The sequence below is a fragment of the Mastomys coucha genome, unplaced genomic scaffold, assembly GCF_008632895.1.
Source record: "Mastomys coucha isolate ucsf_1 unplaced genomic scaffold, UCSF_Mcou_1 pScaffold13, whole genome shotgun sequence".
In the NCBI taxonomy this organism is placed as follows: Eukaryota; Metazoa; Chordata; class Mammalia; order Rodentia; family Muridae; genus Mastomys; species Mastomys coucha.
Window position 1 is genome coordinate 25,248,030 of NW_022196895.1, and position 16,994 is coordinate 25,265,023.

General features: G+C 37.5%; 1 pseudogene; it reads left to right on the top strand.

The window, feature by feature from the left end:
- Nucleotides 1-869: 869 nt before the first annotated feature.
- The window catches only part of LOC116087806, a 37,248-nt pseudogene continuing 21,123 nt past the window's right edge, over nt 870-16,994 (top strand).

The following is a 16,994-nucleotide window of genomic DNA, read 5'->3' on the forward strand; positions in this document are numbered from 1 at the left end:
TAACAGAGAGGGAGGGTGGCGTTTGAAATCAGGCCAGGAAAGGGAAGGAAACAAGGTTTCACCTCTTTGAGTGTTTAATTTTAATGGTTATTTTTAATTGGAGAAAGTAAACTCCTCGAGAAAACCAAGCACTGAGAACTGTGTTATTTCTAGTGGAGGAAGACTAATAGCTGTATCCCTAGCATACTATCATTTAAATGGGAAGGGTTTTGGAGAATAGGAGGGTTTCTAAGGTCAAACGGGTCTACTTTCCTGTTGAGGACCTTTTTCCAAACTTGGTTCTTTTTCAAATGCAGAGAAAGCCCCAAGCCCTGCAATGATGCTTTCTTCCAATCTCCCTCATCTACCACGTATACCAATTACCACTCCTAAAGCAAGGAAGCTGAGGCTTCCATATCAGCCCCTCCTGTCCCTGTTGCTGCCACGGAGAAGGGTTAGAATGGCTCACTACATTTTCTCCCCTTTTGATACCTACCTCAGAGTGCTTCTTTTCTCCTTGTAACTTAAAAAATAACAATTTGAAGTCTTACTAAAACCTTATCAGTGCTAACGGGACAGATCAGTAGGGAAAGCTCTGACTTGGAAGCATGAGAACAAGGGTAGGGATCCCCAGAACCCATGTACAAGCTAGACATGCTAGTACGTAGCTGTTTACTCCGTGGCTCTGCAGTGAGATGCAAGGTGGAGATGGGAGAATCCCTAAAGTTCCAGGGCCCAGTTCACTTGACGTGGGGAATAACATTCAATAGAGAGGAGATTAGGAATGATACCAGAAGTTGTCACCTGATGTCAACTCATGCTATCACTGAGGGTGATAGGTGTGTGCAAACACCATGTGTTTGTGTATACACAAGCATATACAACACATAATGGGCTTCCTTTATAGCCTGTTTACTCTCCCTCAATGTGGCTGTACTTTCACTCTGTTGCGAACAAGTGCAATGTGGAAGGTAAGTGACACATGCTCAGGCATGTGTCTACATCCACATCTGCAAGTCTACAACAGCCCTTCTTGCTTAAGTTCTTGAGCCCAAATGAAAAGAACACAAAGACTTGGACCTGATATAACTCCCCTCCCACAACAGCAGCAGAGACAAATTTCTAACTATTTAAATTTGATTTCTGGGTGCATTATTCCGTAGAAACATAGCTATGTTTTGTATTTAGTTTCCATGGTGTTATTGGGACATTACTATAGTTCAGCTGCATTATGGCTGAAATAGGCTTTTGTGAGTGACTGGGGAACTGAAACACATTTTGCAGGCAAAAATGGACTTATAAATCAAGCTTCTTTTCAGTGAATAGTAAGGAGAAGATTGGTAATAGTAGGTATTATGTTTTTATTTGAATATATCTTATATTACAAACTTGATGTCAAATGCAAACGGGTAGAACTTTCTAAAATCATTTTATAACTCTCCTCCACACAGCTTCCAGCATTTATCCACATGCTCAAACTAATATGTGTGTATGAACCTGTTCAGTAAATATTAGTTAAAACTGATTTACTAAGCATGATAGACCTAGCTTTTTCTTTTACTTAACTCACTGGCTCATCAAAGCAAGTTTGTTACCAATTACTTTTTATTGAAGCTGCTTTTTATTTCTCAGATTTATTACTATGGGTTTGAATATCCAAATGGAAACAAATATCAAGAACAAAACCCCGTGTCGTGTATTAGTTAGGAGCTTGCTGAAGAAACACAAGGGTGCAAAAGGATGTTGCTAAGCCCTCTGCAGCCCAAAGACGGTCTGGGCTAAGAGGCTGCTCAGGATTAGTCTCCTATTCTTGAGGATATTTCATTTCTTGCTCTTTTCAAAAGGGCAGAGCCATCACTGGGGTCGCTTCTGACAAACCTGTTTGTTTTCTCTTCTCTACATGCAAGAGCCAGTTTCACTGGCTTCCCCTGCCCCACACCACCTCCTGCCTGCACCCTTCCCTCCTCCTCTTTCTCTCTTTCTCCTTTCTCTTTTGAAAACTCTAATGACTAGAATAAACTAAAATGTCAACATTTGCAATTCTGGAGCTTCATTTGAGCAATAAAAATAATAATTAAAAGGGTAAAACCTTAGAGAGAGTTCTTCATTTTATATGGTTTGCCAGCAATGATGCACATTCAAAAAAAAAAAAGCCAGTAAAAGAATTAATTAGAAACAGGCTAAGCTCAACAAGCTCTGCAAGTTAATGAAGCAAAGAGGAAAATGTCATCTGTGAGACCAAGAGCTGTGCGGGCTCAGATAATATCCACTCCTGCCTTCCTCTCCTAACTAAACCTCTAATCTCTGCTGGAGAAATCAATGCTAATGACGTGGATTTACCAAGAAGTGACAGGAGCATAACGCCAGGAGAGCTGCTCCCATTCTGAGGAACTGCATTCTGGTGGGAACACTCAGTACTTCAGGCTGACAGCGCATTCTTCGGCATGCTTCACGTGGGACTCCACATAATGGAAGAGCTTCATTTTAGTTTATTTTATTATTGTTCTTCTGTTGTGAGTTGGCTTTTTATATTGCTCCCTCTATCCTGTCTCCAAAGCATCATTGTCTTCTCTGGTCATAAGATTCCCACCATTGCCATCAACGACCACATACTATAACCAGGGCCTATTTCCTCTTTCTTTAGAACAGTTAATTCTCTGTGGCTCAATGATCCACATGGCTTTGAACACACAGGGCCTTGTCTTCTCCCTCGTTCTCTTCTTCTCTTTCTTTGACACTTATATAAAAGAGAATTTATATGCACATACATGGCTATAAACTACCTAAAGATGTTTTATTTATGGCATGCATGATATGTGGAAGTGGTCTTGTGTGAAAGTGATAACACTCCTATGTGACATAGGCTGTGTCTACATGGATCCCACCTTGAACACACTGGCCATTGTGGTATCTGATTGTAATAGTGATGACAAGCAACTAAGATTCAACTTACCACACTGCATTTAAATATTTTAAACTTTTTTCCTTCTATTTTAAAAAGGTTAGTTATAAGACAGCTTTGAGAAGTTCCTGGGGAGGTATTCTTAAAGATATATCTATCAAAGACAACAGACTTGGATGGGTACTTTTGCAGAAGAACACCCATGAATATTTGACAAGATTCATCTCCACAAGTCTCACTACAGTGCTTGGTTCCATGAGTGCTTAGCAAGTCTTTACTTCATTGAGAGCAATGGCAGGGACAGATCTAGGAATGATACTACCTTGAAGACTTTCACATGTCACAGGATCCAGAAAGTGAAAAGAGCAATAATGTTGACATAAGGTCAGACTAGTAGGTGGGTTTATACCTTAAATATTGAGGAAAAATATAAAGGTAAAAGCTATAGCATTATATATAAAAGTAGATGGAAAAAATAAACATAAAAAATAGGACTAAGTTGCTGTCCAGGGCCAATTTTGCTTTGAGACTTTGAGATAGATAGATAGATAGATAGATAGATAGATAGATAGATAGATAGATAGATAGATAGACCGTGGTAGAAATAGAGATAGATATATAAAATCAAATCCAATCAGGCATCAAATCCAGTCAGAAGGTCACTGTTACTGGTTGTCCTCACAACAATAGTGACACTATTGAATGAGCAAGCATATCTTGCCTAGCAGGTTGGAGATTGATGTGTAGGATTGACAACTAGCTAAGACTTTTGGTGGTACCCTTTCTCCTCCCCAGGATTCTGCATAGTATTTTTCATCATTATCAAAGGTAGTCAGCATGTAGGAAGCCTCCAGTTCACATCACTTTGCAATTTCATTAACTTCCAATAAAGGTTTGTGGTATCTCCAGCAATAGTAACTGCTCAATTAGTGTCAATGAGCAGCAAAGAGGAATGGCAAGGAGGGGATAGCTCATAGGAAGCCGTCCTCCATCTGGAACTGGACCTTTTGTTTATAATACTATGGCTTTTGTGTGAGCATCATAATTTTGCCCTGTTTACTATTTCTCTCACTCTCTTTCTCTCACTCTCCATCTCTCTGCTCTCTATCTCTCCTCTCTGCTTACAAAGTGGTGCATTTCCATATCATTTGTTCATATAACCTTCCTTTTTGCGAACGTTCCTTTCCTCCCTCTTCAACTCCTGCATCCCACCTTACCCCATACCTGCCTAAACTTTCAATAGGTATACTCTCTGTAACTTCTGTTTTCTGTGTTTTCTTTTCATCTGTTGCCTCTCTCCTTCTGTAAGGCATTTTATACCCATAATGATCTTTTACTTCACAACTTCTACATATACTGCAAAATAAACTCAAAAATTTATAGACCCAATTCTATAATCTACATATGAGAAGGAACATATACTACTGGTCTTTCAGGGCCTTAACTACCACACTCAAACTTCACAAACCTCATTTTTCTATACAGTGAAATAAAGTTCTGTTGTGAATATATATCACATCTTTATTGATTGTTTTCTGTTGATAGACATCTATACTGATTCTTTGGCTATAATGAGCACAGCAATATTAAACACAATGGAGCAAGTGTCTCTGGCATATGGAGTCTGTTTTTTTAGGTTCCCAAGGGTGGAATGATTGGTTTGTGTGTGTGTGTGTGTGTGTGTGTGTGTGTGTGTGTGTAGGAATATATTCTATTTTTAGCTTTTCAAAAGATATCTACATTGATTTTAATAGTGTTTGGACTAATTTATACTCCAACCAACAGTGAATAAGATTTCCTTATTCCTCACTCACTGGCATGATCTGTCATGATTTCTTCATGACAACTTCATGTCTGGAGTGAGATAGAATCTCAAAAAAATTTTACTTGCATTTTTTTCTGGTGTCTAATGATGGTGAATACTTCTAAAATTGTATATTAACCACTTGCTTTTCTTCTTTAGAGAATTATCCATTAGAGAGACACAAGAAGACATTTAAATGTCTGTATTTAGACCCATAGACAAATACTACACTCAACCTTAATCAGAGAAATTTTTCTTTATAATGAATAGTGGTGAATGCACAGACACGTGGCTGAGAATCATTGATGTTTGAGAGCTCAGTCCAAAAAAAAAAAAATGTTCGCACCAATCCCACCAAGACTCATTTCAGAAGAGAAGGCAAAAAGTTTAAAATGCAGAAGACAGGGAGAAGGGCTATAAAATACTATTTTCTGGCCATAGGACAGCTAAGGAAATCATGTTCTTAAAAGAGTTATGATTTTCTTGAATGGGTAGGCACAAGAATCTCTCTCTCTCTCTCTCTCTCTCTCTCTCTCTCTCTCTCTCCCTCTCTATGTGTGTGTGTGTGTGTGTGTGTGTGTGTGTGTGTATGTGTGTGTGTCTGTATTGCCAATCATGGCTCAAGGAAGGGCTCAAATAGATCCTGATTCCCTATAGTACTATGTGATGAATGCTAGGGGAGGAGTAGACATTGCTTTTAATTAAGTTCCCTTTGATGAATCCAGGAAGTTCTAATCTACAAGACTCTCCATCACAGTGATGGTCTTGATTAAAGTCAGCCAAACAAAACAAAACAAAACAAAACAAAAAGAGATGAATGGCAGAAAGAAATGTGTAGTCAAAGGAAGGGTAATAGTGCTGGGAGGAAGATAAAAGAGAATTGGGTCAGGAACCAGAATTACTATATACATGTATGAATATCAAAGAACAAATTAAATACACTTATAAAACAAAGAACGTATGTTTAGGTACAGAAGTACTTAACATACTGTTCCAATTTCCACATGTGCCCAGCATAACGTTATGACATACAGGTTGTTGTATATGAATAACACACTGTGTTACACAGCCTAAGTGTATGATATAAAATGCCATTTAAATTGGTATGATCACGTACACTGATGTTCAGACAACAAACTAATGACATATTTGTCAGGATGTGTTCTTTGTCATTAAGAACGCATGACTGTTTTTGTGTTTTGATTTAATTAGGTTCCTTGCTTTGTTACTAGAACTAGACTTGTCAGATCCTTGAAAAATATGCCTATAATATAAAATCTACTTTATGTTTCAATATTTACATTTATTTATAGAATGCTCACATACAACATTAATTTACCTATGATGGTCTGTGGCCATTAATTTATTATGATATTGCAAGGACTTTTTACCTGGGAGGAGCTCTGGACAGAATGCATCAATGGTTAGTATGTGGCCATAGGTTAGTGGTTCTGAGAAGTAATTCCAATTTTCTGAATTCTGTATTTGCAATAAAATTATATGAAAAATGAATATCATACCTTTTCTGTATTTGAGAATTCATGAGGTTGAAAGTGTTGGCCTCTCATGACCTACTTCACTCTTCTCCTTTCTCAATCTAGCACCTTATACATAAGTAGCATATATTTCATATCTTGTTTTCACCAGAGCATCCCATTTTTCAATGGTATCCCATCATGAATTCATTGGCTTCCTTTTGGAGGGATAAAAATCTTAGTGCAAGTTTCACAAATAAGACTAAAACAACTATTATTACTATTTTTAATTTATATCTTATTGGGTGAAAATGAACTCCTATGAATAAATAACTAGTGTAAACAACAATCTTTGGTGGTTGAACCTTTATAATATTATTAGATGATACAGTTTTATGGAGTTCAACACAGAATTTGGATAGCCTTAAGAAAGAAAGAAAGAAAGAAAGAAAGAAAGAAAGAAAGAAAGAAAGAAGAGAGAGAAAGAGAGAGAGGAAGAAAGAAAGGAAGGAAGAAAGAAAAAAGAGAGAAAGAGAGAGAGAGAGAGAGAGAGAGAGAGAGAGAAGAAAACAATAAAACAACGGTCTGAAAAGATTTTAAAGTATTAACTGCATTATGTTAAAAGAAAACAATGAATATTCTGACTTTTACTTTATGTACCACATATAAGGACCCAGTTATACAACACATACAAGTATATATACTCACATATACACTGTACATAGTACAGCATATATTACATATTTCAGACAAACATATGCATAACCATAAATGAATTTGTATTGACACATTTGCATAAAGACAATATCTATGTCCTACCACATATAGACACACATTTTTTTTAAATTCTTAAAATGTTAGCGACAATTTCAAGTCTTCCTGGGAAGAAGGGATTAGTAGTCTTTCATAAACTTTTGGCACAAAATTTTTGTTTCCTTAGTGAAGGAAGAATTCAGACATGCTTAACATGAATTTAATTCTGTTATAGAAAAACAAACAACAAACAAAAACCCTGAAACTTTCATTTTTAGAAGCAAAAATATGAACCCATCACTGCAGTCACATGCTTGAATAAACATTTATTATTTTAGGAGTATTTATATGAAGACAAAGAGGAAACAACTTGGTAGCTTTGGGTGAAATTTTTCTGGACAGATAATCATGTTAAAAGATGAACTTTTTAAAATAGTGGTTCAGGAATAGGAAATTACTATTCAGAAATAGACTTTGGGGTTAGAAATAAGAGCTATGCCAGGAGGCTAGCAGAAGAGTAATCCATCTGATGGTGTGTGAATCCATCTGATAGAGCAGTGAATGAAAGTTAAGGCTGAAAAAGACATAAGGTAGAAGGGATCTAATGAGATGGGAAATGTCCAGACTAGCCAACAAAACTTCTCCATAAGAAAGGCAGAAATGTCTCAGCACTCAGGTTATGCTGAACTACTACAGGATTCGTGGACTTCTCACTTTCTTTCTGAAAGTAAGTAAAGAAGAAACTTATGGGAGATTTTCAAACCAACCAACCAAACAAAAAAGCTTACTCAAAATATAAGTAACATCTAAATCTTAAGATCTTTAAATGAGTTATCTCAATAATTTAAATAAATTCACCAAACTATCTGCAATGTCATTCAATGTTTTTAATAAAAGTACAAAATTGTAAGATAGGCATCTTTGAGAGAGGATATTACTCAGCTTTCTTTCTTTCTCCAGTCTCTCTGTAGCACCTCTCTTGGTGTTGTTTTGGGGTAAAACTCAGATGCCACCTCTTTCCTATAATCTGGCATGAGACTGGTATCCCCCAAGAGGCATTAACTGTGTTCCACTTCCGTCAAAAGGCAAATTTGAAGTTAGACAGGCAGTATAGAACTTGGGGAAGAGTTCTCAGGCCTGCTACTCAAACAGCTTAAAACCAGATGATGTTACATGGTTTCAATCAATAATATGAATATCAACTTATGTAGCTGTATGTGCAGGTGTATGGACACATGCACAGGCCCTCATACAAGCATGGAGCTTACTAAATATGCTGGGCTTTTCAGTCAGTGAACTGCAAGGATCCACCTACTTCTACCTCCCCAGCACGGGTGCAAATGTACATACCATACTGCCTGGATAACTTTTTATGTGGGTTCAGAACATTGGTCTCATATCTCCAAACTATCAAATTAGCTTCTTAATTAACTCAGATTTGCCATCACCCAGTGGTATAAACTTTGGGCGAAGCCAATTGAAAAGTAGTATTGCCTTTTCTGTCCTAAAACATTGGTAGAAAATACAAAGCTACTGGAATTGGAAGTATATGGGAGTGTCACATGGAAAATATATTAAACACATTAAGACACTAAATTCTAAGAGTTGTGGGGTGCAATATCTTGCTGCATGCCAATAGTGTGTTATTTACAATGCATGGTAAGCAAAAGAAGTCCTATGAACCCACTAGTGGTGCCAAGCAAGGGCTTTACTCTGTATTGCCCATGTTTTCTTTCAGTAAGAAGAGGTGGTAGATAGTTTCCTGGATGGCTCAGAAGGTCCCAGAAGGGCAGGTGATAGAGATTATTTAAAACACTTCACAGGATATCCCTTAGAACTAAATAACCCCATTTTTTTTCGGCTGGCCTTCCATAGAAGGTGGCAGAGCCCCACGATACACAAGGCTGTTAGAAGAAATCTAGCTTCCTCTGCAAGCATCAGGTTTTAAAGGTGTATAAAAAGGGAAAGGGCTGAAATCAGGATCCACAAAGTTGACTGTGACTAAGAGAATGGCAAATGGCACATTGATAGGACCCAAGGGCAAAAGGCAGGTCACCCAAATAGAAACATAAGCTGTTTAACTTTTTTTTTCTGAGTTGTATCATGGGTATTCTGTACTTCATGGCTAATATCAACTTATCAGTGCATACATACTATGCATGTCATTTTGGGTCTGAGTTACCTCTCTTAGGATGATATTTTCTAGTTCCATCCACTTGCCTGCAAAATTCATTTTGTTCCTCTTTTTAATAGCTGAATAGTTTTCCATTGTATAAATGAATCACATTTTCTTTATCCATTCTTCAGTTGAGGGACATCTGGGTTGTTTCTAGTTTCTGGCTATTATGAATAAAGTTGATGTGAACATAATGGAGCATGTCTTTGTGGTATGGTGGAGCATCCTTTTGGGTATGTGAGTTTTCAGGTAGAACTATGTTCAGTTTTTGAGAAATTGCCAGATTGATGTCCAGAGTGGTTGTTTCAAGTTTACAAACCTGGCAGCAATGGAAGAGTGTTCTACTTTCTGTACATCTTTGTCAGCATATGCTGTCCCTTCAGTTTTTTATCTTAGCCATTCTGACTGGGGTAAGGTAGAATCTCAGGGTCATTTTGAGTTGTATCTCCCTGATGACTAAGGATGTTGAAGATCTTTTTAACTGTTTCTCTACCACTCAAGATTCCTCTGTTGAAAATTCTCTGTTTAGCTCTGTCCCTCATTTTTAATTGGATTATTTGTTTTGTTAGAGTCTATCTTCTTGAATTCTTTATATATTTTGGATATTAGCTCTCTCTCTCAGATGTAGGGTTAATGAAAATCTTTTCCCAATCTGTAAGTTGTTTTGTCCTATTGAGAGTGCCCTTTGCCTAACAGAAGCTTTTCATTTTCATGAGTTCCCAATAACCAATGGTTGATCTTAGAACCTGCATCATTGGTGTTCTGTTCAGGAAATTGTCCCCTGTACCAATGTATTCAAGGCTACTTTCTACTTTCTCTTTTATTAGATTTAGAAGTTAAACAAGAAGTTAGGCCTAAGTGAGGGTAGGGTGCTTGACTCTCACATAGCAAAGGAAACAAAATAGCCATAGGAGTCAGAGAGAGGAAACTGGGTGGGAGATGGAAAGGGGAAGACAAGGGAGGATCAGATGTTGGAGAGACAGGAGAGAGGGTCAGAGGTCCAGGAGAATGAATGAGGATGAAAAGAATTTTTAGTGAGTCCTGGAGATCTGGGATAGGGGTAGGCTCCCAGAAACCTAAGCGGTTATTTTATCAAGATGTCTAACAGTGGGGACATGGAACCTGAAGACACCACTTCCTGTAACTAGGCAGCACCTGTTGTAGAGGGATAAGGACACCAATCCACCTGCAACTCTTTGGACCCAAAATTTGTCCTGTCTAAAAGAAATAGAAGAACAACAAATGGAGCAGAGACTGAAGTTATTCTTAACCAATAACCAGCCCAAATTGAGACCCATCCCATAGTCAAACACTTATTCCTGACACTATTAATGATACTCTGTTATACTTACAAAAAGGAGCTTAGCATAGGGGTTCTCTGAGAGACTCTACGCAGCAGCTGACTGAAACAAATGTAGACACCAACAGCCAAACATTAGATGGAAGTCACGGATACTTATAGAAAAGTTGGGGGAAGGATTGAGGGAAGGGAATAGGACCCCACAGGAAGAGCAACAGAGTCAACTAATCTAGATCCTTAGAATATCTCAGAGAGAACCACCAACCAAAGAGCATACATAAGCTGGACTGAGGCCCCTAAGCACATGTAGCAGCTCAGTCTCCATGTGGGTCAGCCAACAACTGGAGTGGAGGTTCTTCCTGAAGCTATAGCCTGAATGTGATATCCATCCCTCAACAGGGATGCCCAGTCTATTCTCAGTGGGAGAGGCTGGGCCTATTCCTACACAGAAATGATGTGCCAAGGTGGGGAGATACACAGAAGGTGGGAATGGGGGGGCAATGCTTTCAGAGAAGCGGAGGGGGAGTGTGGGAAAGGACTCTGTGAGGGGCGGACAGGGAGGAGACAGTGTGTGGCGTTAGGGGTGTAAAGAAGGAAAGAAGGAAGGAAGGAAGGAAGGAAGGGAGGAAGGAAGGAAATAAGGAAGGAAGGAAATAAAAAGAGAAACAAAGAAAGGTAAGTTATGTTTAGAAAAGACTGGAGGTAGGATTTTTCTCTCTGGACAGTCACATAACTTATAAAGGTCATTGGCCGTGCTGCTTCTCAGCAGGCACACTGTTGGAATCAGTTTTAACCATGTCAAGACAAAAGCCTGAATTGGTAACAGCAGTAGTGTGGTAGTATTCCAGGTCTTTCCTCAATGCAAATTCATTAATTTAATTTTTTCTGGGCATGTGTGTTAGTGCCTGTGTGTGTGTGTGTGTGTGTGTGTGTGTGTGTGTGTACTACATGGAAGTCTGGTGCCAGTGGAGGCCAGAATAGAGTGTCAGGTGTGCTAAAGCCAGAGTTACACGCAGATCTGTGGATCTGAATATTTGGAACTGAACCCTGGTGCCCTGGAAGAGCAGCAAGTGTTCTTAATCGTGCCCTTTCTCCAGCTCTGACTTTTTTCATATTGTAAATTTAGAAAATAAATAATCTGTTTTGTATGATCGTAATTACTAGGTAAGAGTAGGCACTAGATTTTCTTTCAATAAAGAAGTACAGAGATTACAGAGTTCAAGAAATTGACATGTTTCTAATAAAATATCTATAAAAACAACCTTTAGAATGATATTTATTGAAATATTTTTAAATGTATAATATTGTCAATCTGTGCATAACTTCTTTTAAATTACAGCAGTTTTTCACCAGCTTTACTTTATTTGGTCTTTAACAGCTGAGCCGAAGTAACTCAGTATGGCGGACATCACCACCTGCATTTAAACTGATGAGGAAGCAACTGTTTGTTGACCATATGGTAACCTGCTCAAGATTACACTCATTAAGAGATGAAAGCTTTCTCCAGATTTCAGAAGTGGCTTAGGCTGCCTTCAACTTTGACTCCAATATCATGTTCTTCTCATCAACTGTCATCTCCACAATTGTCCTGGGTGTGCACTTTAATACAACTTCACAGCTTGACTATTTGAATATGATTGATAAATGATTGACAAGTTTTGTACTCTTGAATATATTAAAAACAAATAGGACATTTCCTATGCAGTTTCTAATATAATAGATTCATATAAAATACACAAGTCTAAGAGGAGCAATTAAGCAAAAGCAAGCTTTGTGGGAGATTGCTTGTATTCCTCTTTGTGTTTTAGTTGACGTCTTCTTTGCATCCCTATGAGCGTAGCAGTTTAACCAAATATTGACAGGGGCTTTGCACAAGCAGCCACTGGACAAATATCTAAATTTGATCCTAAAGTTGGACATCAGCATGTCATAGGATCCTTTCCTCATCTTCTGTTTCTTTAAAAAAAAAAAAAAGATAAATCTGACTATCTCTTGTGTCACTGGATTGTTAAGCTTTGTGTAAGAGCAGCAGGGTATTATGGGGAAAGTCTGATATCTCTGTGGCTGAGGTTTCCTCTTATTGGAAATCAAATAAAGAAATAAACTATGATGTTTTATTTTATGTTGAGTTTGAGCCCAATGTTTTCATGTCCCCCAAATAGTGATACTTTCAGAAATGATGGTTGTGAAACTAATTTACAAGGACATAAGATAAAGTTTTAAACAGAAAAAATTGAAGGCGTTAGTCCCCTGTAAAACCTGCTCCTCTTCCAATGAATCACTTTGTAAATCTTACCATGAGGTGTATGTCTTTCCCCAGTTGTTCTTGACAGCATCTCTCCTGGAGTCACCCTTTTGGTGTTTCTCACACTCTAGCACTATACTAAAATGACAGTTCATGTATGCTAGTGAATCCAGAAAAGGATGTAGGCTAACAGCCAAAGACCTACCCCCCTTCTCTGACACAAGACTTACTAGAGGAAACAGATAAATCAACCCTTTAAGTAGATACTAATATAAAAAAAATTGTGGGGATTTCATGGCAAGGTTTGAGAATAGTTCTTGGATTTACAAAATTAACATTTTCTTTCTCTCTCTCTCTCTCTCTCTCTCTCTGTATATATATATGTGTGTGTGTATACATATACATATATATGATCAATAAATATGTGTTTGTATAAAATGTATGTACATGTATAGTATTTCTAAATACATAAATGCTACATTCTCAGTTGTATAATAGCATTTGTACATGTATATATATATATACACATACATCATATATATATATATACACACATACATCATATATATATATATATATTTATGATTTCAGAGATTACCATTTGACATTTTTTTAATCTGGCTTGCTTCTTATCCACTGCATTTGTGGTTTCTACTGTAGTGATAACTAAAAACAGACAAGTTTTTTCTTACAATACCCCTGCTTTTTGCTTTATAGCTCACTCACAGATAAATGCAAAGAAATATGACATTAACCTCCACACCTGGAAAACTGCTTTCATGAGGTCTAGTGGCTGCCTCTTGATACAGTTCGTTCCTTACTGTCTTCTTTGCAGATTTGATACTGTTGATGACTGCCCTTTGCTTTCAGGAATTTTCTCAGTTAGGCATTTATACCTCAAAAATTTCCAAAAAGTTTCAACAGTCTTTCATATGTATGTATGTATGTGTGTGTGTATATATATATATATATATATATATATATATATATATATATAAAATATGTCAATCAATCATCATCTATCAATTAAAAATTATTCAGTTGTCTACTATCCCTCATGGACTACTGTCTTTTTGCATTCTACCTGTTGCCTATCAGTCAATAGTCTACTTACCTATTTCCCCATCTGTAACTTTTCTTGGCACTTCATTTCTCTGTCCTTTTGAATATTGTCACACTACCTTTTTAAAAATGCATTTTTACTTTTTGAGAATTTGATACATACATACATTTTATTTGGTCACATTTATCCCCATTCCTGCAGCTAACTGCTCCCAGGTTCACCTTCTCCCATTTTCCCAAATTCCTCTTCTGTTTACTTTTCTTTTGTAACCTACTGATTCCAATTTCTGCTGCCAGTATACTCATGGGTGAGGAACCATTCATGTAGATGTTTTACTTTTTCTTCTCTTCTTTCAATTGGTTTCTTTAGACAACTTTAGTTCAACTCCCATTGAAATCAATTATTGCCTTTATTAACATTCAAATATCTCTTATAATGTCTGATCATTTATGAAGTAAGCATTAAATATTATGAAGTGGATTTCCATGGAAAACACTATCTTTCCCTCCTGCTTTGACTAAACCCTAAAGGATGGCACAGTTTTCTACCCTAATATTCCAGTCAAAAACTTGATGAGGTTTTCCAACCCAAATTATGTCTAATCCAGCAGTGTTGCTTTGATGTTTTTACTGTTTTATCCTAAGTCTGTCTCTCTCCATCTCTAGATGCACCCTTTAATTCATATCTCCTTCATTGTTCATTGGGACTTGTATAGGGTTCCCACCATTTTTTCAGTGTCGTAAAATGACTAGTAAAATTCTTTTTAAAAAATTAAGTATTTTCTTTATTTACATGTCATATGATATCTCCCTTCCCAGTTTCCCCTCCAAAAAAAACCAAAAACCAAAAACCAAAAAACAACAACAAGAACAAACCACTCTTCCATCCTCCCTTCCCCTGCTCACCACTCTACCCTCCTCCCTTACTGGCCCTGGCATTCCCCTACACTGGGGCATAGAACCTTCACAGAACCAAGGGCCTCTCCTCCCATTGATGGCCGACTTGGCCATCATCTATTATACATATGCTTCTGGAGCCATTAGTCCTACCATGTGTACCCTTTGATTGGTGGTTTAGTCCCTGGGAGATCTGAGGGTACTAGTTAGTTCATATTATTGTTCGTCTTAAGGGGCTGCAAACCCTACAGCTCCTTGGGTTCTTTCTCTAGCTCCTTCATTGGGGACCCTGTACTCAGTCCAATGGATGGCTGTGAGCCACTACTTCTGTATTAGTCAGATACTGTCAGAGCCTCTCAGGAGACAGCTATATCAGGCTTCTGTCATCCAGCACTTGCTGGCATCCACAACAGTGTCTGGGTTTGATGATTGAATATGGGAAGGATTCCCAGGTGGAGCAGTCTCTGTATTGTCCTTCCTTTACTCTCTGCTCCATAGTTAGTCTCTGCAACTCCCTGAATCCACAAACCACAAGAAACTCAAAAAGAAGGAAGATCAAAATGTGGATACTTCGTTCCTTCTTAAAAGGGTGGAACTAGTAAAATTCTTAATGGGACAATTCAGATTTGACAGTGTTAAAATCTGCTTGTGTTGCTCCCCACTCTGCAGAATTGGGTCTGGAATTTTGCCTTGATCTTATCACAGCCTCACTCCTCCCTACACCCAGACACAGCACTGGCACAGGTACAGCTTGCTTCTCTTCATTTCTAGGTTTTGTATCTTGCATTATCTTCCAGGGTCATGTGCTCTATTATTAATACCATCCACACGCTCCATGTTTCTCTTCATTTCCATTCTGTGTATCTTCTATATTTCTGTCCCTGCTTTCTCTTAAATCACCCTAAGCCATCCCATAGACACTCCCAGATTTTCATAAATATGTCTGTTTCTTCTCCATCAGTCCTGTATCAGGCTTCTATAACTCTGTTGTGGTAAATCTCATTTGATATCTTTTCACTATATATGAGTGTCATGGTTTAAATAGAAGTTCCTGTCACTCAGTAGAAAATTTACAAAAAATAGACCATAGGAAAACTTTACATCAATCACTGAAGCCTTAAATGTTTCCCTATGACTCTATGGTTAAGTATCTCTACATACACTACAAAGACATTTATAATGGACTGCCTGGTATGGTGGTGTTATTCTTGTGAGTCACTTAATCCACTAACAGTTGTCTCTTGATGGATTTTCCAGTCTGCACAGTATTCTCAGCCACAAATACTATACTCTTCATGTTTATTTGGTGATAAATAGATATTTATCAGCATTTGTGCTTCCTTTGGGAGTCTTCAAGTTACTTTACAATTACTTTCTCCAAATTCGTAAACTAGTAGGAACATTGTTAGAGCACTAATGTGAAGGCATAAGATGATAGGCCTGGTATGTGAGCATGTGGATTCATGCTTACAATCATGTAGGCATAAACTTATAGCCATGGATGTGTAGTGTTGTTATTTGAATATGGACAGGTATATCATAATGTATAAACATTATGAAGATATGCAGGCAAATCAGCATGTGTAAAACTACAGGAATATGTACACATGTTTGTGAGTATGTAGACACATACACTGGTATGTAGATGTGTTGGTATGTATAGGCATGTGTGAAAGGATTGAGACATGTAAGCATGCATACAGACATAAAGAAATTTTGGCATGAATTGTAGGTATTTTGACATATACTCTGGTCTGCAGGTATGAATGTATAGGCATGAATGTATAGGCAGGACATATCTTATTGACTTAAATGGGAATATATGGTTCCTTCTTTTCTAGGATTTTCTTCTGAATCCATTAAAGACATAGGAAAATCACCATATTCTTCATCTTAATTTTATTTTAGTTAGAATATTTACCTGCTTCTGTCATTGTTCACTTTGATGTAATTCAAACTATTGTTAAAGTACTTTCCAATGGAGTAGCCGTGCTTCAAATTTCAATGATAAGGTACCTTTTTCTAACTCTGCATTTTCTTTTTCTCTATCGTAAGTCAGCTGTTATCAGAGAATTCTATAATTAGAACTTTGGAGACCATGAATCCTATTTTATCCTTCTCATTTCTTACTCTTTTTTTCAGGTCTATCAGTTTATAAATTGTTATCCATTATGAAGTGAGTATACCTTAGAAATAGTTTACACAGTAGCAAGATGTTAAGTTTTATAAGGATGTGCATAAGGATGACTCACTGTCTGTTTCCTTCTCTGCTCACGTTTGAGCTCCTCTTGTCAATGGACTATTGACCTTATCCTTCTTAAGACTCCTTTTTGTAACTTCCATTGACCTGTCCAGATTTGTTCTCCTTCTCCTTTCTCTCTCTCTCTCTCTCTCTCTCTCT